This window comes from Tachyglossus aculeatus, chromosome 1, assembly GCF_015852505.1.
Source record: "Tachyglossus aculeatus isolate mTacAcu1 chromosome 1, mTacAcu1.pri, whole genome shotgun sequence".
NCBI lineage: Eukaryota > Metazoa > Chordata > Mammalia > Monotremata > Tachyglossidae > Tachyglossus > Tachyglossus aculeatus.
In genome coordinates, this window is record NC_052066.1 from 150,036,828 (window position 1) to 150,063,864 (window position 27,037).

Sequence of the window (27,037 nt, forward strand, 5' to 3'; positions counted from 1 at the left end):
TTAGTAGTATACTACTAATCAATAAATAATAGACATTATTTATTGATGTATTGATTATTAATAATTTATCGATAATTAAAAATGATTGGTGATAATTATAGCATTTATTAAGCGCTTACTGTGTGCAAAGCGCTGTTCTAAGCGCTGCTTTTTAATTCTATTTGTTCTGACGTATAATTATTATTATTATTATTAGTAGTAGTATATTATTATTATTAGTAGTATATTATTATTATTATTAGTAGTAGTGGTATATTATTATTATTAGTAGTATATTATTAGTATTATTAGTATTCGTATTATTGCCGGGAAGGAGGAGGGGCGGCCAACAACCTACAGCTTTAATTATTATCATCATCATCATCAATAATTTCCTCATTTATTAATAGTCATTATTTATTGATGTATTGATTATTAATAATTTATCAATAATTAAAAAATATTGGTGATAACTATAGCATTTATTAAGCGCTTACTGTGTGCAAAGCGCTGTTCTAAGCGCTGCGTTTTAATTCTATTTGTTCTGACGTATAATTATTATTATTATTAGTAATAGTAGTATATTATTATTAGTAGTAGTATATTATTATTATTATTAGTAGTAGTAGTATATTATTATTAGTAGTAGTATATTATTAGTATTCGTATTATTGCCGGGAAGGAGGAGGGGCGGCCAACAACCTACAGCTTTAATTATTATCGTCATCATCATCAATAATTTCCTCATTTATTAATAATCATTAGTTATTGATGTACTGATTATTAATAATTTATCGATAATTAAAAATAATTGGTGATCACTATAGCATTTATTAAGCGCTTACTGTGTGCAAAGCACTGTTCTAAGCGCTGCGTTTTCATTCTATTTGTTCTGATGTATAATTATTATTAGTAGTAGTATATTATTAGTATTATTAGTATTCGTATTATTGCCGGGAAGGAGGAGGGGCGGCCAACAACCTACAGCTTTAATTATTATCATCATCATCATCAATAACTTCCTCATTTATTAATAATCATTGTTTATTGATGTATTGATTATTAATAATTTATCGATAATTAAAAATGATTGGTGATCACTACAGCATTTATTAAGCACTTACTGTGTGCAAAGCACTGTTCTAAGCGCTGCGTTTTCATTCTATTTGTTCTGATGTATAATTATTATTATTATTAGTAGTAGTATATTATTAGTATTACTATATTATTATTATTAGTAGTACATTATTAGTATTATTAGTATTCGTAATGTTATTATTATTATAGACATTATTAGTATTATTAGTATTCGTAATATTATTATTATTATAGACTGTGAGCCCACTGTTGGGTAGGGACCGTCTCTCTTTGTTGCCAACTTGTACTTCCCAAGCGCTTAGTCCAGTGCTCTGCACACAGTAAGCGCTCAATAAATACGATTGAATGAATTATTGTTATTTTGCTATTTTATCAATAATTATCATTAAATAATTTATCATTATTAATGATTTATCAATAATTAAAAAATATTGGTAATAATAATAGCGCTTTTTAAGCGCTTACTATATGCAAAGCACTGTTCCAAGCACTGCATTTTATTTCTATTTGTTCTGACGTATTATTATTATTATTATTATTATTATTATTATTATTATTATTATTATTAACTGTGAGCCCACTGTTGGGTAGGGACCGTCTCTATATGTTGCCAACTTGTACTTCCCAAGCGCTAAGTACAGTGCTCTGCACACAGTAAGAGCTCAATAAATACGATTGAATGAATGAATGAATTATTGTTATTATTACTTACTATTTTATCAATAATAATTATTAACTAATTTATTAATTATTGATGATCTATCAATAATTAAAAATTTATTGGTAATATAATAGCATTTATTAAGCGCTTACTATGTGCAAAGCACTGTTCTAAGTGCTGCGTTTTAATTCTATTTGTTCTGACGACTTTGATACCTGTCTACATGTTTTGTTTTGCTGTCCGTCTCCCCCTTCTAATAATAATAATAATGGCATTTATTAATCGCTTGCTATGTGCAAAGCACTGTTCTAAGCACTGCGTTTTACTTCTATTTGTTCCGACGACTTTGACACCTGTCTACATGTTTTGCTGTCTCCCCCTTCTAATAATGATAATAATAATAATAATAATAATAATGGCATTTATTAAGCGCTTACCATGTGCAAAGCACTGTTCTAAGCGCTGGGGTTTACTTCTATTTGTTCTGACGACTTTGACACCTGTCTACATGTTTTGTTTTGCTGTCCGTCTCCCCCTTCTAATAATAATAATAATAATAATAATAATAATGGCATTTATTAACTGCTTACCATGTGCAAAGCACTGTTCTAAGCGCTGGGGTTTACTTCTATTTGTTCTGACGACTTTGACACCTGTCTACATGTTTTGTTTTGCTGTCCGTCTCCCCCTTCTAATAATAATAATGGCATTTATTAAGCGCTTACCATGTGCAAAGCACTGTTCTAAGCGCTGGGGTTTACTTCTATTTGTTCTGACGACTTTGACACCTGTCTACATGTTTTATTTTGCTGTCCGTCTCCCCCTTCTAATAATAATAATAATAATAATAATGGCATTTATTAACTGCTTACCATGTGCAAAGCACTGTTCTAAGCGCTGGGGTTTACTTCTATTTGTTCTGACGACTTTGACACCTGTCTACATGTTTTGTTTTGCTGTCCATCTCCCCCTTCTAATAATAATAATAATAATAATGGCATTTATTAAGCGCTTACCATGTGCAAAGCACTGTTCTAAGCGCTGGGGTTTACTTCTATTTGTTCTGACGACTTTGACACCTGTCTACATGTTTTGTTTTGCTGTCCGTCTCCCCCTTCTAATAATAATAATAATAATAATAATAATGGCATTTATTAACTGCTTACCATGTGCAAAGCACTGTTCTAAGCGCTGGGGTTTACTTCTATTTGTTCTGACGACTTTGACACCTGTCTACATGTTTCGTTTTGCTGTCCATCTCCCCCTTCTAATAATAATAATAATAATAATGGCATTTATTAAGCGCTTACCATGTGCAAAGCACTGTTCTAAGCGCTGGGGTTTACTTCTATTTGTTCTGACGACTTTGACACCTGTCTACATGTTTCGTTTTGCTGTCCATCTCCCCCTTCTAATAATAATAATAATAATAATGGCATTTATTAAGCGCTTACCATGTGCAAAGCACTGTTCTAAGCGCTGGGGTTTACTTCTATTTGTTCTGACGACTTTGACACCTGTCTACATGTTTTGTTTTGCTGTCCGTCTCCCCCTTCTAATAATAATAATAATAATAATAATAATGGCATTTATTAAGCGCTTACCATGTGCAAAGCACTGTTCTAAGCGCTGGGGTTTACTTCTATTTGTTCTGACGACTTTGACACCTGTCTACATGTTTTGTTTTGCTGTCCATCTCCCCCTTCTAATAATAATAATAATAATAATGGCATTTATTAAGCGCTTACCATGTGCAAAGCACTGTTCTAAGCGCTGGGGTTTACTTCTATTTGTTCTGACGACTTTGACACCTGTCTACATGTTTTGTTTTGCTGTCCATCTCCCCCTTCTAATAATAATAATAATAATAATGGCATTTATTAAGCGCTTACCATGTGCAAAGCACTGTTCTAAGCGCTGCGTTTTAATTCTATTTGTTCTGACGACTTTGACACCTGTCTACATGTTTTGTTTTGCTGTCCGTCTCCCCCTTCTAATAATAATAATAATAATGGCATTTATTAAGCGCTTACCTTGTGCAAAGCACTGTTCTAAGCGCTGGGGTTTAATTCTATTTGTTCTGACGACTTTGACACCTGTCTACATGTTTTGTTTTGCTGTCCGTCTCCCCCTTCTAATAATAATGGTATTTAATAAGCGCTTACTATGTGCCAAGCACTGTTCTAAGCGCTGGGGAGGTTACAAGGTGATCAGGTTGTCCCATGGGGAGCACACAGTTTTAATCCCCATTTTACAGATTCATTCATTCATTCGATCGTATTTACTGAGCGCTTACTGTGTGCAGAGCACTGTACTAAGCGCTTGGGAAGTACAAGTTGGCAACATATAGAGACGGTCCCTACAGTTGAGGTAACTGAGGCACAGAGAAGCTCTAGACTGTGTGCCCGTTTGTTGGGTAGGGACCGTCAGATTTGGACTTCCCCAGCGCTTAGTCCAGTGCAATGCACACAGAAAGCGCTCAGTAAATACGACTGAATGAATGAGTGAAGCAGCAGAAGCAGTGTGGCTCAGTGGAAAGAGCATGAGCTTTGGAGTCAGAGGTCATGGGTTCAAATTCCGCCTCCGCCAATTGTCAGCTGTGTGACTAGGCAAGTCACTTCTCTGTGCTTCAGTTACCTCATCTGTAAAATGGGGATTAAGATTGTGAGCCCCCCGTGGGACAACCTGATCACCCTGTAACCTCCCCAGCGCTTAGAACAGTGCTTTGCACATAGTAAGTGCTTAATAAAATGCCATTGTTATTATTACCCCGCTAACGGAGGCCTTCTCAGACTGAGCCCCCTCCTTCCTCTTCCCCTCCTCCCCCTCCCCACAGCACCTGTATATATGTATATATGTTTGTACGTATTTATTACTCTATTTATTTTATTTGTACATATTTATTCTATTTATTTTATTTCATTAATATGTCTTGTTTTGTTGTCTGTCTCCCCCTTTTCTAGACTGTGAGCCCACTTTTGGGTAGGGACCGTCTCTATATGTTGCCAACTTGTCCTTCCCAAGCGCTTAGTACAGTGCTCTGCACACAGTAAGCGCTCAATAAATACGATTGAATGAATGAATGAATGAACGAGCCCGCTGTTGGGTAGGGACCGTCTCTATACGTTGCCAACTTGTCCTTCCCAAGCGCTTAGTACAGTGCTCTGCACAGAGTAATTGCTCAATAAATACGATTGAATGAATGAATGAGCCCGCTGTTGCTTAGGGACCGCCTCTAGATGTTGCCAACTTGTCCTTCCCAAGCGCTTGGTCCAGTGCTCTGCACACAGTAAAGCGCTCAATAAATATGATTGACAGTGGAAAAACCTCGTCAGCTGTGTGACTTTGGGCAAGTCACTTCAATCAATCAATCAATCAATCAATCGTATTTATTGAGCGCTTACTGTGGCAGCATATAGAGACAGTCCCTACCAAACAGTGGGCTCACAGTCTAGAAGTCTTCACTTCTATGGGCCTCAGTTCCCTCATCTGTAAAATGGGGATGAAGACTGTGAGCCCCCCGTGGGACAACCCCATCACCTTGTAACCTCCCCAGCGCTTAGAACAGTGCTCTGCACACAAGTAAGAGTTCTCGCCTGTCCCGCCGTCGACCCCCAGCCCACGTCATCCCCCGGGCCTGGAATACCCTCCCTCTGCCCATCCACCAAGCTGGCTCTCTTCCTCCCTTCAAGGCCCTGCTGAGAGCTCACCTCCTCCGGGAGGCCTTCCCAGACTGAGCCCCTTCCTTCCTCTCCCCCTCGCCCCCCTCTCCATCCCCCCATCTTACCTCTTTCCCCTCCCCACAGCACCTGTATATATGTATATATGTTTGCACATATTTATTACTCTATTTATTTATTTATTTATTTTACTTGTACATATCTATCCTATTTATTTTATTTTGTTAGTATGTTTGGTTTTATTCTCTGTCTCCCCCTTTTAGACTGTGAGCCCGCTGTTGGGTAGGGACCGTTTCTATATGTTGCCAATTTGTACTTCCCAAGCGCTTAGTACCGTGCTCTGCACATAGTAAGCGCTCAATAAATACGATTGATTGATTGATCGATTGAATAACATCTATTCTATTTATTTTATTTTGTTAGTATGTTTGGTTTTGTTCTCTTTCTCCCCCTTTTAGACTGTGAGCCCACTGTCGGGTAGGGACCGTCTCTATGTGTTGCCAATTTGTACTTCCCAAGTGCTTAGTCCGGTGCTCTGCACATAGTAAGCGCTCAATAAATACGATTGATGATGATGATGATGATGATTGATTCATTCATTCATTATTAAGAGTAACCTTTTAGACTGTGAGCCCACTGTTGGGTAGGGACCTTCTCTGTAATGTTGCCAACTTGTCCTTCCCAAGCGCATAGTACAGTGCTGTGTACACAGTAAGCGCTCAATAAATATGATTGACTGATTGATTCATTCATTATTAAGAGTAACCTTTTAGACTGTGAGCCCACTGTTGGGTAGGGACCGTCTCTATAATGTTGCCAACTTGGACTTCCCGAGCGCTTAGTACAGCGCTCTGCGCACGGTAAGCGCTCAATAAATACGATTGATTGATTGATTGAAGGCCTCCTCCAGGAGGCCTTCCCAGACTGAGCCCCTTCCTTCCTCTCCCCCTCGTCCCCCTCTCCACCCCCCCGCCTTACCTCCTTCCCTTCCCCACAGCACCTGTATAGATGTATATATGTTTGTACATATTTATTACTCTATTTATTTATTTATTTTACTTGTACATATCTATCCTATTTATTTTATTTTGTTAGTATGTTTGGTTTTATTCTCTGTCTCCCTCTTCTAGACAGTGAGCCCGCCGTTGGGTAGGGACTGTCTCTCTATGTTGCCAATTTGTACTTCCCAAGCGCTTAGTACGGCGCTCTGCACACAGTAAGCTTTCAATAAATACGATTGATTGATTGATTGATTGAATAACGTATCTATTCTATTTATTATATTTTGTTAGTATGTTTGGTTTTGTTCTCCGTCTCCCCCTTCTAGACTGTGAGCCCACTGTTGGGTAGGGACCGTCTCTATATGTTGCCAATTTGTACTTCCCAAGCGCTTAGTACAGTGCTCTGCACACAGTAAGCGCTCAATAAATACGATTGATGATGATGATGATGATGATGATGATTGATTCATTCATTCATTATTAAGAGTAACCTTTTAGACTGTGAGCCCACTGTTGGGTAGGGACCGTCTCTATAATGTTGCCAACTTGTACTTCCCGAGCGCTTAGTACAGCGCTGTGCACACGGTAAGCGCTCAATAAATACGATTGATTGATTGATTCATTCATTATTAAGAGTAACCTTTTAGACTGTAGCCCACTGTTGGGTAGGGACCGTCTCTATAATGTTGCCAACTTGTCCTTCCCGAGCGCATAGTACAGCGCTGTGCACACGGTAAGCGCTCAATAAATATGATTGATTGATTGATTCATTCATTATTAAGAGTAACCTTTTAGACTGTGAGCCCACTGTTGGGTAGGGACCGTCTCTATAATGTTGCCAACTTGGACTTCCCGAGCGCTTAGTACAGCGCTATGCACACGGTAAGCGCTCAATAAATACGATTGATTGATTGATTCATTCATTATTAAGAGTAACCTTTTAGACTGTGAGCCCACTGTTGGGTAGGGACCGTCTCTATAATGTTGCCAACTTGGACTTCCCGAGCGCTTAGTACAGCGCTGTGCACACGGTAAGCGCTCAATAAATACGATTGATTGATTGATTCATTCATTATTAAGAGTAACCTTTTAAACTGTGAGCCCACTGTTGGGTAGGGACCGTCTCTATAATGTTGCCAACTTGGACTTCCCGAGCGCTTAGTACAGCGCTGTGCACACGGTAAGCGCTCAATAAATACGATTGATTGATTGATTCATTCATTATTAAGAGTAACCTTTTAAACTGTGAGCCCACTGTTGGGTAGGGACCGTCTCTATAATGTTGCCAACTTGGACTTCCCGAGCGCTTAGTACAGCGCTGTGCACACGGTAAGCGCTCAATAAATACGATTGATTGATTGATTCATTCATTATTAAGAGTAACCTTTTAGACTGTGAGCCCACTGTTGGGTAGGGACCGTCTCTATAATGTTGCCAACTTGGACTTCCCGAGCGCTTAGTACAGCGCTGTGCACACGGTAAGCGCTCAATAAATACGATTGATTGATTGATTCATTCATTATTAAGAGTAACCTTTTAGACTGTGAGCCCACTTTTGGGTAGAGACCGTCTCTATAATGTTGCCAACTTGGACTTCCCGAGCGCTCAGTACAGTGCTCTGCACACAATGAGCGCTCAATAAATACGATTGAATGAATGAATGAGCCCAATGCTGGGTAGGGACCGTCTCTAGATGTTGCCAACTTGTACTTCCCAAGCGCTTAGCACAGCGGTCTGCACACAGTAAGCGCTCAATAAATACGATTGATGATGATGATGATGATTGATTCATTCATTATTAAGAGTAACCTTTTAGACTGTGAGCCCACTTTTGGGTAGAGACCGTCTCTATAATGTTGCCAACTTGGACTTCCCGAGCGCTCAGTACAGCGCTCTGCACACAATGAGCGCTCAATAAATACGATTGATTGAATGAATGAATGAATGAGCCCGCTGCTGGGTAGGGACCGTCTCTAGATGTTGCCAACTTGTCCTTCCCAAGCGCTCAGTACAGCGCTCTGCACACAGTAAGCGCTCAAGAAATACGATCGATTGATTGATTGAATAAACGCGATTGAATGAATGAATGAAATTATTAAAAACCCGGAGGGGGGGGCGGGCCAATCAGGATCCCAGCGGCACAGCCCGCCGCCAATCAGGAGCGTCGGGGGGCGGGCCTTACTACGTAGCTTTTATCAGGGCGGGGGGCGGGGGTTCCGGGTGAGTGACGTCCGGGGCGGGCCAATGGGCGGCGGGGGGCCCCGCGCGCGGCCGCGGCCGGGGCCCAATCCCGTGCGGAGGAGGGGAGGTGGGGCGCGGGCGGGCGGGCGGGCGGGGGTGCGCGCGCGCGCGCGCCGGGCAGGAGGGGCGCCGCCCCCGCTCCGCTGCCCGCCCCCGGGCTTGGTGGAGGCGGACGGGCCGCGGCGCGCGGGGAGGAGGGCGGAAGGTGAGTGGAAGAGGCGGCGGGGGAGACGCCCCCGGACCCCCCCCCCTCCCCACCGGCTCGGTCCGGTCCGGTCCGGTCCGGGGCGGGGGCGCGCGCGCGCGCGCGGGCCCCGAGGGAGGCGCCCCTCGGCCCCGCATCCCAAGCGCTTAGTCCAGTGCTCTGCACATAGGAAGCGCTCAATAAATACGATCGATGACGATCCGCCCAGCCGGCTCTCTTCCTCCCTTCAAGGCCCTGCTGAGAGCTCACCTCCTCCAGGAGGCCTTCCCACACTGAGCCCCTTCCTTCCTCTCCCCCTCGTCCCCCCTCCATCTTACCTCCTTCCCTTCCCCACAGCACCTGTATATATGTTTGTACAGATTTATTACTCTATTTATTTTATTTGTACATATCTATTCTATTTATTTTATTCTGTTGGTATGTTGGGTTTTGTTCTCTGTCTCCCCCTTTTAGACTGTGAGCCCACTGTGGGGTAGGGACTGTCTCTATGTGTTGCCAATTTGTACTTCCCAAGCGCTTAGTACAGTGCTCTGCACATAGTAAGCGCTCGATAAATACGATTGATGATGATGATGATGATCCATCCCCCCCTCCCTCCCCACCAGCCTCCTGGGGCGGGGGGGGGGGGCCTTCCGACTGCACCCCCTCTTCTCCCCAGCCACCTTCATTCAGTCATTCAGTGGTATTTATTGGGCGCCTACTGTGTGCGGAGCACTGGACTAAGCGCTTGGGAAGGACAAGCGGGAAGCAGAGAGACGGTCCCTACCCAACGGCGGGCTCACAGTCTAGAAGGGGGCCTCTGCACGAGCAGAAATTCATCTTGAATCCACTGACAAGATGCTTCCCCTCCTCCTCCTCCCCCCCAGCCCTCCGGACTGCACCCCCTGTTCCTCCCAGCGCCCCAGGTCGCACTCCCTTCTTCTCCCAGCTCCCCAGGTTGCACCCCCTTTTCCTCCCAACTCCCTAGGTTGCACCTCTTCTCCCCCCAGTTCCCCAGGTTGCACCCCCTCCCCAGCTCCCCAGGTTGCATCCCCTTTTCCTCCTAACTCCCTAGGTTGCACCCCTTCTCCCCACTAGCTCCCCAGGTTGCACCCCCAGCTCCCCAGGTTGCACCCCCTTTCCCCCCAACTCCCCAGGTTGAATCCCCTTCTCCCCACTAGCTCCCCAGGTTGCTCCCCTCAGCCCCCCAGGTTGCACCCCCTTTTCCTCCCCAGCTCCCCAGGTTGCATCCCCTTCTCCCCACTAGCTCCCCAGGTTGTGCCCCCTTTTCCTCCCAACTCCCCAGGTTGCACCCCCTTTTCCTCCCAGCTTCCCAGGTTGCATCCCCTTCTCCCCACCACTTCCCCAGGTCGCACCCCCTTTTCCTCCCAGCTCCCCAGGAAGGGTGCATCCCCAGGTTGCACCCCCTTTTCCTCCCAACTCCCCAAGTTATACCCCCTTTTCCTCCCAGCTCCCCAGGTTGCATCCCCTTCTCCCCACTACCTCCCCAGGTTGCACCCCTTTTTCTCCCCAGGTCGCACCCCTTTTTCCTCCCAGCTCCCCAGGTTGCACCCCCTTTTCCTCCCAGCTCCCCAAGTTGCATCCCCTTCTTCCCACTACCTCCCTAGGTTGCACCCCCTTTTCTCCCCAGGTCGCACCCCCTTTTCCTCCCAGCTCCCCAGGTTGCATCCCCTTCTCCCCACTAGCTCCCCAGGTTGCACCCCCTTTTCCTCCCAGCTCCCCAGGTTGCACCCCCTCCTCCCCCCCAGTTTCCCCTGTTGCACCCCCCGCCATCCTGGCCCCTGCTCCCTCCTGCCGAGCTCGGTGCGAGTCAGTCAATCCATCCTATTAACCGAGCGCTTACTATGTGCCGAGCACTGCACTGGGCGCTCGAGGCCTCCCCAATTCCCCGTCCCCGGCTGGGTGTGGCCCCCCTCCCGGTTTTCCCCCTCCTCTTCCTCCTCCTCCTCCTCCCTGCACACTTGTGGGGCGGATGGAGCCCACGGTTTGGCCCTTCCGTCCCTGCGGCCTTCGTCAGTCCGTCGTGCAAGCTCCTCCTCTACACGCAAACTCGCTGGGAGCAGGACTGTGTGTCTACCAACTCCTCCGTAGTGTAATAACCATCATCGCTGTGGTATTTCTTAAGCGCTTACAATGTTCCAGGCACTGTACCAAGCGCTGGGGTGGAGATTCATTCATTCAATCGTATTTATTGAGTGCTTACTGTGTGCAGAGCGCTTGGGAAGTACAATAGACTGTGAGCCCACTGTTGGGTAGGGACTGTCTCTATGTGTTGCCACCTCATACTTCCCAAGCGCTTAGTACAGTACTCTGCACGCAGTAAGCGCTCAATAAATACGATTGATGATGATGATGAATGACATTTATTAAGCGCTTACTATGTGCGAAGCACTGTTCTAAGTGCAGGGGAGGTTACAAGGTGATCAGGTTGTCCCACGGGGGACTCACAGTCTTCATCCCCATTTTACAGATGAGGTAACTGAGGCCCAGAGAAGTGAAGTGACTTGCCCAAAGTCACACAGCTGACAGTTGGCGGAGGCGGGATTTGAACCCATGACCTCTGACTCCAAAACCCGTGCTCTTTCCACTGAGCCACGCTGCTTCTCCTAAGCAACAAGTTGGCAACATCTAGAGACGGTCCCTACCCAACATTGGGCTCACAGTCTAGAAGGGGGAGACAGACAACAAAACTAAACATATTGACAAACTAAAATAAATAGAATAAATATGTACAAATAAAATAGAATAATAAATATGTACAAACATTTATACATATATTCAGGTGCTGTGGGGAGGGGAAGGAGGTAAGATGGGGGGATGGAGAGGGGGACGAGGGGGAGAGGAAGGAAGGGGCTCAGTCTGGGAAGGCCTCCTGGAGGAGGTGAGCTCTCAGCAGGGCCTTGAAGGGAGGAAGAGAGCTAGCTTGGCGGGTGGGCAGAGGGAGGGCATTCCAGGCCAGGGGGAGGACGTGGGCCGGGGGTCGATGGCGGGACAGGCGAGAATGAGGCCTAACGGTGAGGAGAGTAGCGGCAGAGGAGCGGAGGGTGCGGGCTGGGCTGGAGAAGGAGAGAAGGGAGGTGAGGGAGGAGGGGGCGAGGGGATGGACGGCCTTGAAGCCCAGGGTGAGGAGTTTCTGCCTGATGCGCAGATTGATTGGTAGCCACTGGAGATTTTTGAGGAACAAATCGGGCTGGACACTGTCCCCTCCCACTGTGGGGCTCACTGTCTCCATCCCCATTTTACAGTTGAGGTAACTGGGGTGCAGAGAAGTGAAGTGACTTGCCCAAGGCCACACGGCAGACGAGCGGTAGAGCTAGATTAGAACCCATGACCTCCTAACTCCCGGGCCCGTGCTCTCTCTGCTACACGGCGCTGCTCCTCTTACTCTCCCAGGCTGCGTAGTGCAGTGCTCCCTGCACTATAAATTCATTCACTCATTCAGTCGTATTTATTGAGCGCTTACTGTGCGCAGAGCACTGTACTAAGCGCTTGGGAAGTACAAGTTGGCAACATATAGAGACGGTCCCTACCCAACAGTGGGCTCACAGTCTAGAAGGGGGAGACTATAAATATTAACAAATAGTGTATTTATATTGATGCCTTTTTCCTTTCTTTTATGTCTGTCTTCCCTCTTCTAAGCTGTAAGCCCAGTGTGGGCGGGGATTGTCTCTGTTGCTAAACTGTATTTCCCGAGCGCTTAGTACAGTGCGCTGCACACAGTAAGCGCTCAATAAATAGTTGAATGAATGAATGCTCAGCACATAGTAAGCGCTCACCGTTGCGTGCCCTTGGGCAAGGCACTCGACTTCCTCTGTGCCTCAGTTTCCTCATCTGTAAAATCGGGATTCAGACCGTGAGTCCCATGTGGGACAGGGCCCGGGTCCAACCTGATTAGCTTTTATCCACCCCAGCGAGTGGCACGAAGTAAGCGTTTGACAAATACCATGGAGCGCCTATACGGTAGTGAGCGCCTGGGAGAGAGTAGTAGAGTGAGTAGGCGCAATATCCCCGCTCCCCTGCAGTTTACAATCTAATCAATCAATCGTATTTATTGAGCGCTTACTGTGTGCAGAGCACTGCGGGAGGACAAGCGGCAATCGTGTAGAAGCAGCATGGCTCAGTGGAAAGAGCCCGGGCTTTGGAGTCAGAGGTCATGGGTTCAAATCCCAGCCAATTGTCAGCTGTGTGACTGTAGGCAAGTCACTTAACTTCTCTGTGCCTCGGTTCCCTCCTCTGTAAAATGGGAATTAAGACTCTGAGCCCCCTGTGGGACAACCTGATCACCTTGTTACCTCCCCAGCGCTTAGAACAGTGCTTTGCACATAGTAAGCGCTTAACAAATGCCATTATTATTATTATTATTATTACACATGGGAGGTAGATGCGTTGTGCTGGAAAGTCAGTGTCCCACTTCCTTCCTTCTCACATAGGTGTAGGGAGAGAAAGATCCGACGCTGCCACCTCCTTGATTCCTACTTTCCCGCTACCGCCTGGGGGAGAGGGAGTGGACAGAACAACTCTTCATGCTTGGGCGACAACAATAAAGAAACGACAGTAGTTTTAAGGCACTCAAATCAGCTCTCCCTCCCACATATCCGCTCTCTCCTCCCACTACACCCCAGCTTGCACTCTGTGATTCCTCTTGGGCAAGTTGCTTAACTTCTCTGGGCCTCAGTTACCTCATCTGTAAAATGGGGATTAAGACTGGACCCCACGTGGGACAACCTGATAACCTTGTATCTACCCCAGTGCTCAGAACAGTGCTTGGCACATGGTAAGCACTTAACAAGTACCATCATTATTACTACTATTTTTATTATTCAAAGTGCTTCTGAAACGCCAATTGCAATGGAAAGCCTTCCCTTCGATCCACTTCAGTACCCACCCTTCCTCCCATTAAATTCATTCATTCAATCATATTTATTGAGTGTTTACAATGTGCAGAGCACTGTACTAAGCGCTTGGGAAGTACAAATCGGCAACATATAGAGACGGTGCCTACCCAACAAAGGGCTCACATACTCTTTTCCTTCTACCTGTACTTATTTTAGGTGTCTCCCCTGCTAGATTGTAAGTTTTTTGAGGTCAGGGATCACATCTACTAATCCTATTGTACTTTCCCAAGCGCTTACTACAGTGCACCGCAGATGGTTGATGTTCATACTCTCCCAAGTGCTTACTACAGTGCAGATGGTTGATGTTCAGTGAATACTACTGATTGATTCAGAAGCCTGTGGGAAATGGAGGGAAATAGGTGGGGCTTGTTTAGAAGGAAAGAACACTTTCCTATCAGAAGTTCATCTAATAGAAAGCGTTTTAGTTCAGGCAGCTAAACTGTAAATAAAAATGTCAAGTATTTAATTTTTTAACATTTTTCTCTGAGCTCGAGTCCTCCTGTGCCCTGATTTCAGAGGATTGTTCTTAAAAATAGAAGTCATAAGGAAGCTAACCATCTAGAGAGGAGGTAAAAGATATAGCAAACTGTAGACGTTTTCTGACAAAGAGTTTTTACTATCCAACCACTCAGGCAAAGATAAATGTAGGCCAGATTTTGATCTAAGGTTTCAGTAAAAATATACGGGCGTGGATAAAAACAATCTTGATTGCCTATGCCAAGGCTTCTTTGCATCTTCCTTTTACTAGATTTTTAACCTAAGACTTTTCAGCCCACCAAAATGTTTGAAGTTCAGGGTCTTCGTCAAGAAATGTTGACTTTGCTCTTCTTTTGGCTTGCAGTTGTAGTTAAGCCAAAGTGTAAAAGATGGAACTAATTTCTGAGCAGAGTAGACTAGTTAATATCTTTCATTGGACAGTTTTCAGACTTTTCCGAAATTGGCCCAATTTACCGCTAATGCTCAGTCGTGTGCTTGAAAAGTTGTACTTCCCTGATTTATGTTGTGTGCCTCTGAACCGTAGTGAGGAAAAGTTTAGAATATCTTTTTGCGTATTATGCAGTACCAGAAAATTCTGGGTTATAACTAGATGCAGTAGAGGAGCAGTGTGGCTTAGTGGGTAGTGCACAGGCATGCTATCTCTAGATTGGGTTCTAATCCTGATGGAAAATGGCATACTGTAGTGGATAGAGCCTGGGCCTGGGTGTGAGAGGGTCATGAGTTCTAATCCTGGCTCCACCACTTGTCTGCTGTGTGGCCTTGGGCAAGTCACTTCACTTTTCGGGGCCTCAGTTACCCCATCTGTAAAATGGGGACTAAGACTGTGAGCCTCAAGAGGGACTGGGACTGTTAACATCCTGATTTGTTTGTATCCACCCCAATACTTAGTATAGTGCTTGGTCCATAGTAAGCGCTTAACAAATGCCACAATTATTATTATTTTCTGCGACCTTATTATATTATTATTATCTGCTGTGACCTTGGGCTATTCGCTTAACTTCTCAGTTACCTCAACTGTAAAATGGGGATTAAGACGGTGAGTTCCATGTGGGACAGGGATTGGGTCCAGCCTATTTGCTTGCATCCACCCCAGGTCTTACGACAGTGCCTGGCACATCGTAAGCACTTAACAAATGCCACTATTACCGTTGATAATCGTATATTCTTGCCAAAGCCTGATTAATTTTCTTTTTTATTATGGAAAGTTATCCAATGTATGAAAATAAATTTGTTTTTAAATGTCGCCAGATGGTGAACTCTGAACCTTACCGACTCTGAAATCCTACCCTTCAGCCTCAGTCTCCTTGCCAGCTTTCCTCTCCCATACTTCTACTCGCTGCAAAGCTGTCCTCTTCCCACATAGAGGACCTCTGATCTTTAGACCACCCCCCTCCACTTAAGCCAGGCTATTATGCCCCACTGGGACTCTTTCCAGTGTCCCCTTTCTCCTGCTGCCAAAATTTGTGCACTCAGCTCCACGCTCTCCACCAAAATGAAGCCTCTCTTTCGCCAATCGTCTATTGATCTTGCACCACCACCCCCCAGCCTTGGGTAACTTCCACAGCGTATCTCTTCTCCTCCCGGAAATCCAGCCACCGGCTGACTTCACTTGCTTCAGATTCATCTTTCTGTGCTGTCTTTACATTGTAAGCTCATTGTGGGCAGGGAATGTGTCTGTTTATTGTTATAGTGCACTCTCCCAAACGATTAGTACAGTGCTTGGCTCACAGTAAGCATCAGTAAATATGATTGAATTATACCTCTGCCTGCTCTTCCATTCAGCAGTACAATTTCTCCTCCCTCATCGGCTCCCAATGCCCATTGCCTCAACAACGATTTCAGACCTTTAACTTCCTACTGCAATTCTGTCCTCCGCTTCCTCTCTCCTCCACCCCATCCATGAAGACCTTGCCACCTACTTTGTCGGCAGGATCGAATCCATCAGGTGTGAGTGCCCCCCCCCAAATTTTTTCATTCCTTCAGACTTCTCCCACCCAAACATCAACTCTCATTCTTTACAGCCTCCTCTCAAGCAGTGTGACCTCCTGGGAAGAGCACAGGCTTAGGGGTCCAAGAACTTGGGTTTTAGTCCCGGCTCCACCACTTGTCTGCTCTGTGACATTGGGCAAGTCCCTTTCCTCTCCCCCTCTCCATCCCCCCTGCCTTACCCCCTTCCCTTCCCCACAGCACCTGTATATATGTATATATGTTTGTACATATTTATTACTCTATTTTACTTGTACATTATTTATTTTTTTTGTTAATATATTTTGTTTTGTTCTCTGTCTCCCCTTTCTAGACTGTGAGCCCACTTTTGGGTAGGGACCGTCTCTATGTGTTGCCAACTTGTGCTTCCCAAGCGCTTAGTACAGTGCTCTGCACACAGTAAGCGCTCAATAAATACGATTGCTTGATTCTGTGAGTCAGTTACCTTCTGTACAGTGGGGGTTGTCTACACCTGCTGTCTCTATGTCATCTCTTCAATCTCTCTTCTGGGCCCTCTAAATCTGGTTTCTGCCACTGAGACTGCTCCCTCCAAAATCACCCTTGAGGTACTTCTTGACAAATCTAGCAGACTCTGCTCCACCCTGATCATTCATTCATTCATTCAATCGTATTTATTGAGCGCTTACTGTGTGCAGAGCACTGTACTAAGCGCTTGGGAAGTACAAGTTGGCAACATATAGAGGCGGTCCCTACCCAACAGCCGGCTCACAGTCTAGAAGATCCATTTCGTCCTCTTGGCTACCGTCCCAATTGGGAAGGAAACCTATTAACTTTCATTTTTCCAGCATCATTCTCTCTTGGTTTTCCTTTTACTTCTCTCGCCGGTCCTTCCCAAGCTCTTTTGGTGGTTCTTCCTCTCCCACGACTTTAGCTTTTCTAGACTGTGAGCCCGCTGTTCGGTAGGGACTGTCTCTATATGTTGCCAACTTGTACTTCCCAAGCGCTTAGTACAGTGCTCTGCACACAGTAAGCGCTCAATAAATACGATTGATTGATTACCTCCTTGTTGCTGATGATTTCCAAATCTGCCTCGCTAATCTCGACTTTCTCCTCCACAGTCTCCCATTTCCTCCCACCTCCCGGACATCCTATCTGTACTTCAAACTTATCGTGTCCAAAATTGAACTCTTCACCTTCTCTCCCAAATCCTCTGTTTCATCTAACTTTCCCGCCGCAGTTGTCAGCATCATTACCTCGCTATCTCTCAGACTCACAACCTTGGCGTTATCCTTGAATTATTCCTCTCTTTCAACCCTCATAATTAGTATATCCCCAGATCCTGTCAGTTCCCCCTCCAGAACATTTCTACAGTCTACCCCTTTCCCTCCCGCCGAAGGCAGTGATGTTGGTTCAGGCGCTTGATGGTAATGATGATTGATAATGATAGTATTAATGGTATTTGTTAAGCACTTATTCGTTGTCAAGCACTGTTCTAAGTACAGGGGAGGTACAAGATAATAGTAATGATGATGGCTAAGCGTTGGGGGGGGTTACAAGGTGATCAGGTTGTACCACGCGTGGCTCACAGTCCCCATTTTACAGATGAGGTAACTGAGGCACAGAGAAGTTAAGTGACTTGCCCAAAGTCACACAACTGACAAGTGGTGGAGCCGGAATTTGAACCCATGACCTCTGACTCCAAAACCCGGGCTGTTCCCACTGAGCCATGCTGTGTCTCTATAATAATGATGGCATTTGTTAAGCACTTACTATGTGCCAAGCACTGTTCTAAGCACTGAGGGGGGGAATACAAGGTGATCAGGTTGTCCCACAGGGGGCTCACAGTCTTAATCCCCGTTTTCCAGATGAGGTAACTGAGGCACAGAGAAGTTAAGTGACTTGCCCAAAGTCACACAGCTGACAAGTGGTGGAGCCGGGATTAGAACCCATGACCTCTGGCTCCTAAACCCGGGCTCTTTCCACTGAGCCACACTCAGTGGCTTACTCTGGCTCAGTCCCTGTCCCAGGTGGGGACTCATTCACTCCCACGCTGCAACTACCATCTCTACACAGATAATCCCCAAATCTAATCCTCTCCTCTTCTCTGCATTTTGACGTTTCCTCTTGCCTTTCAGGACATCTGTATTTGGTTGACCCGCCGACACCTCCAATTTAACACGCCCAAAACAGAGCTCCTCAACTTCCCACCCAAACCTTGTCCTCCCCCTGACTTTTCCATTACTGTTGATGGCACCAGCATCCTCCCGGTCTCGGAAGTCCGTAGCGTTGACATTGTCCCTGGCATTTCTCTCCTCCAACCCACATAGTCTGTCCCCAGATCCTGTCGGTTTTACCTACACAACGTTACTAAAATCCGACCTTTCCTTTCCATCCAAACCCCCCCTTCTAGACTGTGAGCCCGTTGTTGGGTAGGGACCGTCTCTACATGTTACCAACTTGTATTTCCCAAGTGCTTAGTACAGTGCTCGGCACACAGTAAGTGCTCAGTAAATACAATTGAATAAACGCTATCAAACTGATCCGTCTGCTCTTATCACATCCGGCCTGGATTATCGCATCAGCCTCCTCGCAGGTCTCCCTGCTTCCTGTCTCTTCACACTCGAGTCCATAGTTCAGTCTGCTGTCCGGATCATTTTTTCTAAAAAAAAAAGTTCAGTCCGTGTTTCCCTGCTTCTCAAGAACCTCTGTTGGTTGCCCATCCACCTCCCCATCAAACAGAAATTCCTCACCATTGGTTTTAAAGCACTCGATCACCCTGCCCCCCCATCTTACCTTGTTCGTCTCCTACTACAATCCAACTGAGCCACTTCACTCCTGTAAAGCCACCTATTCTCCGAGTCTTGAGCTCATCTCTCTCATCACTGACCCCTAGTCCTAGTACTCCTTCCCCCTTAATATCAATCAATCAATCAATCGTATTTATTGAGTGCTTACTGTGTGCAGAGCACTGTACTAAGCGCTTGGGAAGTACAAGTTGGCAACATCTAGAGACAGTCCCTACCCAACAGTGGGCTCACAGTCTAAAAGGGGGAGACAGAGAACAAAACCAAGCATACTAACAAAATAAAATAAATAGAATAGATATGTACAAGTAAAATAAATAAATAGAGTAATAAATATGTACAAACATATATACATATATACAGGTGCTGTGGGGAATTAATATATGACAGACCACCACTCTCCCCTCCTTCAAAGCATTTTGAAAATCACATCTTCTTCAAGAGGCCTTCCCCAACGAAGCCCTACTCTCTCTCCCTTTGACATCACCCTTTTGCTCTGATTTGTACACTTGAAACACTTGATATTCACTCCACCCTCAGCCCCACGGCACTTACGTACATGCCTCTAATTTATTTTAATGTTTGTCTTCCCACCTTGACTGTAAACTCCTTGTGGGCAGGGAACATGTCTCCCAACTCTGTCGTATTGTACTCTGCCTAATAATAATAATAGCATTTATTAAGCACTTACTTTGTGCAAAGCACCGTTCTAAGCACTGGGGAGGTTACAAGGTGATCAGGTTGTCCCACGTGGGGCTCACAGTCTTAATCCCCATTTTACAGATGAGGTAACTGAGGCACAGAGAAGTTGAGTGACTTGCCCAAAGTCACACAGCTGACAAGTGGCGGAGCCGGGATTTGAACCCGTGACCTCTGACTCCAAAGCCTGTGCTCTTTCCACTGAGCCATGCTGCGTTCTGCACAAGGTACTCCGTCAGTGCCGCTTATTGATTGATTAATGGATTGATTCATGGGACTCCGAGACCTATCGGGGAGGGAGAAATGGTATTGAATCCCTTTGTCTTATCCCAGCCTGACTACTCAGCCTCATCACTGATCTCTGATATTACTGATACTATGGATATCACTGATATTGAGAAGCAGCGTGGCTTAGTGGAAAGAGCCCGGGCTTGGGAGCCAGAGGTCGTGGGTTCTAATCCCTACTCCACCACTTATCAGCTGTGTGACTTTGGGCAAGCCACCTAGCTTCTCTGTGCCTCAGTTACCTCATCTGTAAAATGGGGATTAAGACTGTGAGCCCCACATGGGACAACCTGATTACCTTGTATCTGCCACAACGCTTAGAACAGTGCTAGGCACATCGTAAGCTCCTGACAAATACCGCAGTCAGAGAAGCAGTGTGGCTCAGTGGGAAGAGCTCGGGCTTTGGAGTCAGAGGTCATGGGTTCATGGGTTCAAATCCCAGCTGTGCCAGTTGTCAGCTGTGCGACTTTGGGCAAGTCACTTAACTTCTCTGTGCCTCAGTTACCTCATCTGTAAAATGGGGATTAAGACTGTGAGCCCCCCTTGGGACAACCTGATCACCCTGTAATCTCTCCAGCGCTCAGAACAGTGCTCTGCACATAGTAAGCGCTTAATAAATGCCATTACTTAATAAATGCCATTACTACTACTACTGCAATTATTATTATTATTATCTCCCGGCCAACAGTTTTTCCCCTTTTCACTTTATAGCTGGATCATTGTTCTAAAATGTCCTTTAACTCACACGTCCCACAACTCCAAAACTCACAACGATCGCCTGTTTCTCTCTGCTTCACGTAGAAATTCCAGGCTTTTGACTCGATGTCACTGAATCAGTTTTCTTCTCCCTCTACCCCCGAACTCACCCTCTTCATTCCCCTCAAGCTAAACCCCTTCGCATGTCCCCATCTACAAAACCCTTCTGAAATCACATCTCCTCCAGGAGGCCTTCGCCCATTAATTTCTAATCTCCCCACTTTGTATCCCCAACTGCCATTTCAGGATTTTTCCAACACCCCAGTCCGTAATTAGTCCCAATTGCCCATAGTACTTATTTTCACAGTCTCACACCCTCTATTCAGTCGTCGTATTCATTGAGCACTTGCCATGATCAGGGCACTCTGCTAAGCACTTGGGAGAGTGTGATACAACAGAGACACGTTCCCTGCCCACAAGGAGCAGTCTATTGAATTGTCTTCTTTGTAATTGATTTTAATATCTGTCTCCCTTAATTATAGGAATAATAGTAATAATGGCATTTACTAAGCGCTTACTATATGCAAAGCACTGTTCTAAGCGCTGGGGAGGTTACAAGGTGATCAGGTTGTCCCACGGGGGGGCTCACAGTCTTAATCCGCATTTTACAGATGAGGTAACTGAAGCCCAGAGAAGTTAAGTGACTTGCCCAAAGTCATACAGCTGATAAGTGGCAGATCCGGGATTTGAACCCATGACCTCTGACTCCAAAGCCCGTGCTCTTTCCACTGAGCCATGCTGCCCTTCAAGAGTGCAAGCTTTCTGAGGGCAGGGATCATGTCTAGTAATTCTCCCATACTCTCCCAGGCAGTTAGGTTCTGCACATGTAGGCCCTTGATAAAAACAACTTATTTCTGATAAGTCTTACTTGTAGAGACCTGAAACACTTTATTCTCACCTTATAAACACGACTTTCGGTTTGTTTCAAAGTGGTGAGTAAACCAACGTGATGTTAAAATTTCTTGTTACCAAACATTTATTTATTTTTTTAGAGTAAATACCCTTTTGGGGGCCATTTGGGTAACAGTAAGAAAGATCTGTTTACATACCCTGCCTGTTTTTTGTTTGTTTTTTTTTTTCTGCCCCCGCACCAGCAGTAGGGTTCTGAAGTAATGTGTGAACTTTTAGTTTGGCTAATTTACACAGCCATTTTTTGGACAACTTTCCTGTTTCATTTAGGTGCGTTGAAGAAGGACGATCCCAACCCTTACTGTGTTCTACTATGTTTCCCTTTCATTTCTTCCTCCAGCAGTTGGGCCAGGAATCATAGATAGAAGTTAAAGAATATGGATATTGTATTTTTTTACATTGTCGAATGGCTGAAAAGATTGTTGAAAAATAGGAGAAATCACTGAAAAATAATGTTTACATAATGAGTTCCCCTTTTTCCATAGCATTGGCACTCACCACTTCCTCCCCCTCTCCGTTATTTTCTGTTAACAAAGTTGAAGGGGCTAGTAGCGTTGGCTGATTAAATGGTGAAAATTCACTTTCTGGCCAAAGCGATGTTGACCTGTGCTCCAGGAATTGCAAATCCACCTAAAAACAATGTCTAAAGGAATTTATCCAAATTTTAGAATCCAAGTTTTTAATAAAACCACACTGTACTTTTAAAAAGTCTGCCTAAAAGATTAACCTCTATGTTTAGAAGGGCCAAATTAGATTTCATTTAAAGATAGGCAGATTTTCAGTTGTATTTAAGGAATTAAAATGTTGACTGCCTATTTATAGCCAGATGGAAGGTGCTAATTTGTCTTTTTTAAAGAAGACTCGCACGGTAGAATGTCAAAACATCTTTTATTTTGGTAGCTAAGAATAGCTGATTTTATTTGTGCTGTTTTCAGTCAGCGTAGGCAGTTTGAGAAATAATTGATTCAGGTTGGGGAATTGGCCCAAACTCAGTCGTAGACCATATATTACGTGACTGTGGAAATATTAAATGTAATTTTATGTCATTGCTTAATTCAGAAATTCAGTCCAAATAAATTTGAAGAGGAAAATAAAATTAAGTTCTGAATATCAAGGTCAAAATATTCTGAAGTAGGAAAGAGTGAAAATTTGCTGGGGTGAATAGTATTTTACTTAGTCGATATTTGGGCTTTAAAATACTTTAGTTCAGTTGACATTTCACAAGTGAAATAAAAAACCTAATCTCATCCAAGGTTGTTAGGATAAAGGAAAATTAGTAGTGGTGATGATATTGTCTATTAACTCAATCGAGTAAATTGTCAATTAGAGAAGCAGTGTGGCTTCGAGAAGCAGCATGGCTTAGTGGAAAGAGCCCTGGCTTGGAAGTCAGAGGACATGGGTTCTAATCCCGACTCTGCCACTTGTCTGCTGTGTGACTTTGGGCAAGCCATTTAAGTTCTCTGTGCCTCAGTTACTTCATCTGTAAAATGGGGATTGAAAGTGTGAACCCCAGTTGGGACAACCTGATTACCTTGTATCTACCCCAGCGCTTAGAACAGTGCTTGACACACAGTAAGCGCTTAACAAATACCATTATTATTATTATTAATAACTCCCAATTTTTTTCTACTATTTTGAATTCTTTTAATATATAGAGGGAGCTATTAATAAAAGTGAAATCAATGGTATTTATTGAGTGCTTACCACTGTACTAAGGACTTGGGAGAGTACAGTACAGCAGAGTTGGTAGATACATTCCCAGCCCACAGTGGAAAAAATGCTCATAGAAGTGTTAGACTCAGAACTCTTGGTAAATAGGGGTTTTAGGTCGGGTGCAGTGTTGATTGGTTTTCTGCAGTTGAAATACCTGGAACCAAGACCCTGTACAGCTCACTAACTACACCTAGTTCTGGCTGTTTCGAGCCCTCATTCGGTTTTGTTCAATTTTCAACTTCCTCGCTCCTGATTGGTCAAACAGGTCTTGATTTGATGACCAAAATTCAAATTATTGGCTCCTTCTTGGTATTTTCCAATATTTCAATTTCCATTTTTCGGAACGTGTTTCGTTTTTAGTAAAGAGGGGAAAACTGTTGCTTCCAGCACTTAGTACAGTGTCCTGCCCTGAAAATGCTCAGTAAATGCACTGATTGATTCAATCAATGATGCATAAGTTTTAATTCCAGGGACAAGATGAAGTGACCTAATCAAGCGCCTCTTGTTTTCTGTTTGTCGCAATGCAAATTAAATGGGAAGGTGTATTTAAAAATCTTCCTTTAGATTTTTGATCCAGAACATATTAGTTAATGCCTGAGATTGCACATGTCTTACTTGGCCTAGTAGATAGAACACAGGCCTGGGAGTAAGAAGGTCATGGGTTCTAATCCCGGCTCCACCACTTGTCTACTATGTGACCCTGGGCAAGTCACTTCACTTCTCTGTGCCTCAGTTATCGCATCTGCAAAATGGGGATTGAAACTGTGAGCCCCACATGGGACAGGGACTGTGTTCAACTTGATTTGCTTGTATCCATCCCAGCACTTGGTACAGTGCCTGGCACATAGTAAGCGCTTAGCAAATACCATAATTATTATAATGATTATTATTATCATTATTAAACCTGGTGTAGTGCATTTTATCCTTATGAACCTCAACATCCCTCACTTTTTTTCTTTAAATGCTGTCGAATCATTTCCGACTCAGCCCTCATACCTGTCCAGTAAGTAAGCCGTGAGTCAGTAGTATTTATTGAGTATCTACTCCGTGCCGAGTACTGCCGAGCCGGGATTAGAACCCATGATCTCTGAATCCCAAGCCTGTGCTTTTTCCACCGAGCCATGCTGCTTGGATGAGTACAGTGGAATTAATAGGCATGATTCCTAACCTCAAGGAGCTTACAAACTGGCAGGGGAGGCAGACGCTTAAAATAAATTGCAGATAGGAGAAAGAAGGGAAAAGAGGATAGGCATGAGTTGGTGCTTAAGTAATAGGGTATAATTGGCAAGCAGAAGCCAATTAAATGCTTTTGGACGGGAGAAAAGCCACTGAGCTACCGCTGTCTGGTAAAAGAATGACAGCTAAAGAAATGACAGGCTGTAGTATATGGGCTCAGCTCTTTTTGAAATTGGAGAAGGAATAAAAGGAATTTAGAATGTCTTCAAATGTCACATGTTTTCTAAAGTTGAAGTGCTCTTAATAACAGAGCTGGGGTTTCTTGATCGTGTGGTGGTGCTCGGATATTGACGCTCGGAAATTTATAGAGAAAATTTAGCTTTTTTTCATGAGCCTATTGAGAAAGCTCAAATGAATACATTTCTTCTGAGGGCCCTGAAACTTTGAGTGGTTTTGGTGACTTGAAGCTCATACTAAGAAGGAATTTATTGCTTACCTTCACCAGCTCTGTAAACCTGCCAGACATATAGGTAAACTTTCTGCCCTTCCATTAACCTTCAAGGTCTTGTATGAGCACTGTAATTAAGAAGTACAAATCTTGGAGGCCAACTCACCTAGGCCACTAAAAATTTCATCCAGAAGCCCCAATCCAACTGAACCCCTCTTAGCCGCTGCCCAATCGCTGTTGGGTCCATTGCCCAACCTCCAGGCTGGCATCTTCCTTTCTTCTAGGGCCCACTGTTTCCCTGCCCCACCGGTGGTGGACCTGGCTGTTTGGGCTTTTGGCCCTCTTCACTGCCTCTAAAGTCCTAAACTCACCCTGGGAAGAAGGAAGCCCAAGTGCTTTTAGAAGGTGCGAAGGGATTAGGGTCAAGATCGTTGGGGGCAGGGAACATTTCTGCTAATTCTGTTGTATTGTACTCTCTCAAGCGCTTAGTACACTAAGTTCCTAGTATAGTAAGTGCTCAATAAATGCCATTGTTCATTCCACCTTCTCTACTCAACCAGTTTGGACACACACTGGGTTTGGTTTTGTTCTCTGTCTCCCCCTTTTAGACTGTGAGCCCACTGCTGGGTAGGGACTGTCTCTATATGTTGCCAACTTGTACTTCCCAAGCGGACAGTGCTCTGCACACAATAAGTGCTCAATAAATACGATTGATGATGATGATGATGATGATGATGATGATGATGATTCATGTTCACTACTCATCGTGACATTTCTAACCTCACCAACTCTGAAATCCCACTCTTCCTCTACAATCTCCTAACATGTCTAACCTCCCACAATCCCACTCCCTGTATCGCTATTGTCTCCTACCACAGAGATCTCCAAACTCTAGACACCCTCCATTTTTCCCTGGTCATTGTGTCTGTCCCACTTATACTCCCTACATATCCGTTAATAATAATAATAATGATCCCCCTTCTAGACTGTGAGCCCACTGTTGGGTAGGTACCATCTCTATGTGTTGCCAACTTGTACTTCCCAAGCTCTGCACACAGTAAGCGCTCAATAAATACGATTGAATGAATGAATGAATGATTAGGATTGGAGGTGCAGGTGAAAGGGGTGAGAGGCAGCTTAACCTAGTGGAAGGAGCATTGGCCTAAGAGTCAGAACACCTGGGTTCTGTAAGCCCAGCTCTGCTCTTTGCCTGTGGTGTGACTGTAGGCAAATCGCTTAACCTCTCTGTGTCCCTGTTTCCTCATTTTTCAAATGCCTGTCTACTTGTTTTGTTTTCTTGTCTTTCATCATCAATCGTATTTATGGAGCACTTACTATGTGCAGAGCACTGTACTAAGCACTTGGGAAGTACAAGCACCATTCTAGACTGTGAGCCCGTTGTTGGGTAGGGATTGTCTCTATCTGTTGCCAAATTGTACTTTCCAAGTGCTTAGTACAGTGCTCTGTGTACAGTAAGCACTCAATAAATGCTATTGAATGACTGAGTGAACAAATCCCTCCTAGTCTGGGAGCTCTTTGTGGGACAGGGACTGCGTCTGATCCGATTGTCTCATATGTATTGAAATGCTTAGTACAGTGTTTGGCATATAGGACGCACGGAACCAATACCATCATATAAAATAAAGGGGTAGATTTCAAAAGGAGACGGGCAGTGTCCTTTTGAGAGCTGGCCAAGACAGAAGGCAGGATGGTTGAGTGAATACGAGGTGCGAAGGAGCTGAGGGGGAGATTTGAGGGGAGCTTGTGCGTGATGGTTTAGATTTCATCGTCAGAGAAGTTGGCTTGGGCATCGGGGGTGAGAGAGGGGAGAAAAGCGGGCACTGGGGGTTTCAGGAAGACGTTCAAAGTGGGAGCAGCCGTTGGGGGCAATCACATGAGAGTTGATGAGGGAAGAGAGGTCGTGTTGCTGAGCGGAAGAGGGGGCAGAGTACTAGCAGGGAAGAGTGAATTTGAAGTGGGAGCAGTCAGCTTGGTGTTTGAGGTGGGGACCGGAGACTACCTTGATGAGAAGCAACTTCTCT

General features: G+C 44.7%; 1 protein-coding gene across 1 annotated transcript in view; it reads left to right on the top strand.

The window, feature by feature from the left end:
• Positions 1-8,780: 8,780 nt before the first annotated feature.
• The window catches only part of SETD3 (SET domain containing 3, actin histidine methyltransferase), a 115,008-nt gene continuing 96,751 nt past the window's right edge, over positions 8,781-27,037 (top strand). The window contains exon 1 of the mRNA XM_038749438.1: positions 8,781-8,865. The gene's annotated coding sequence lies outside the window, so the exon portion shown is untranslated. The remainder of the gene's footprint in view (positions 8,866-27,037) is intronic.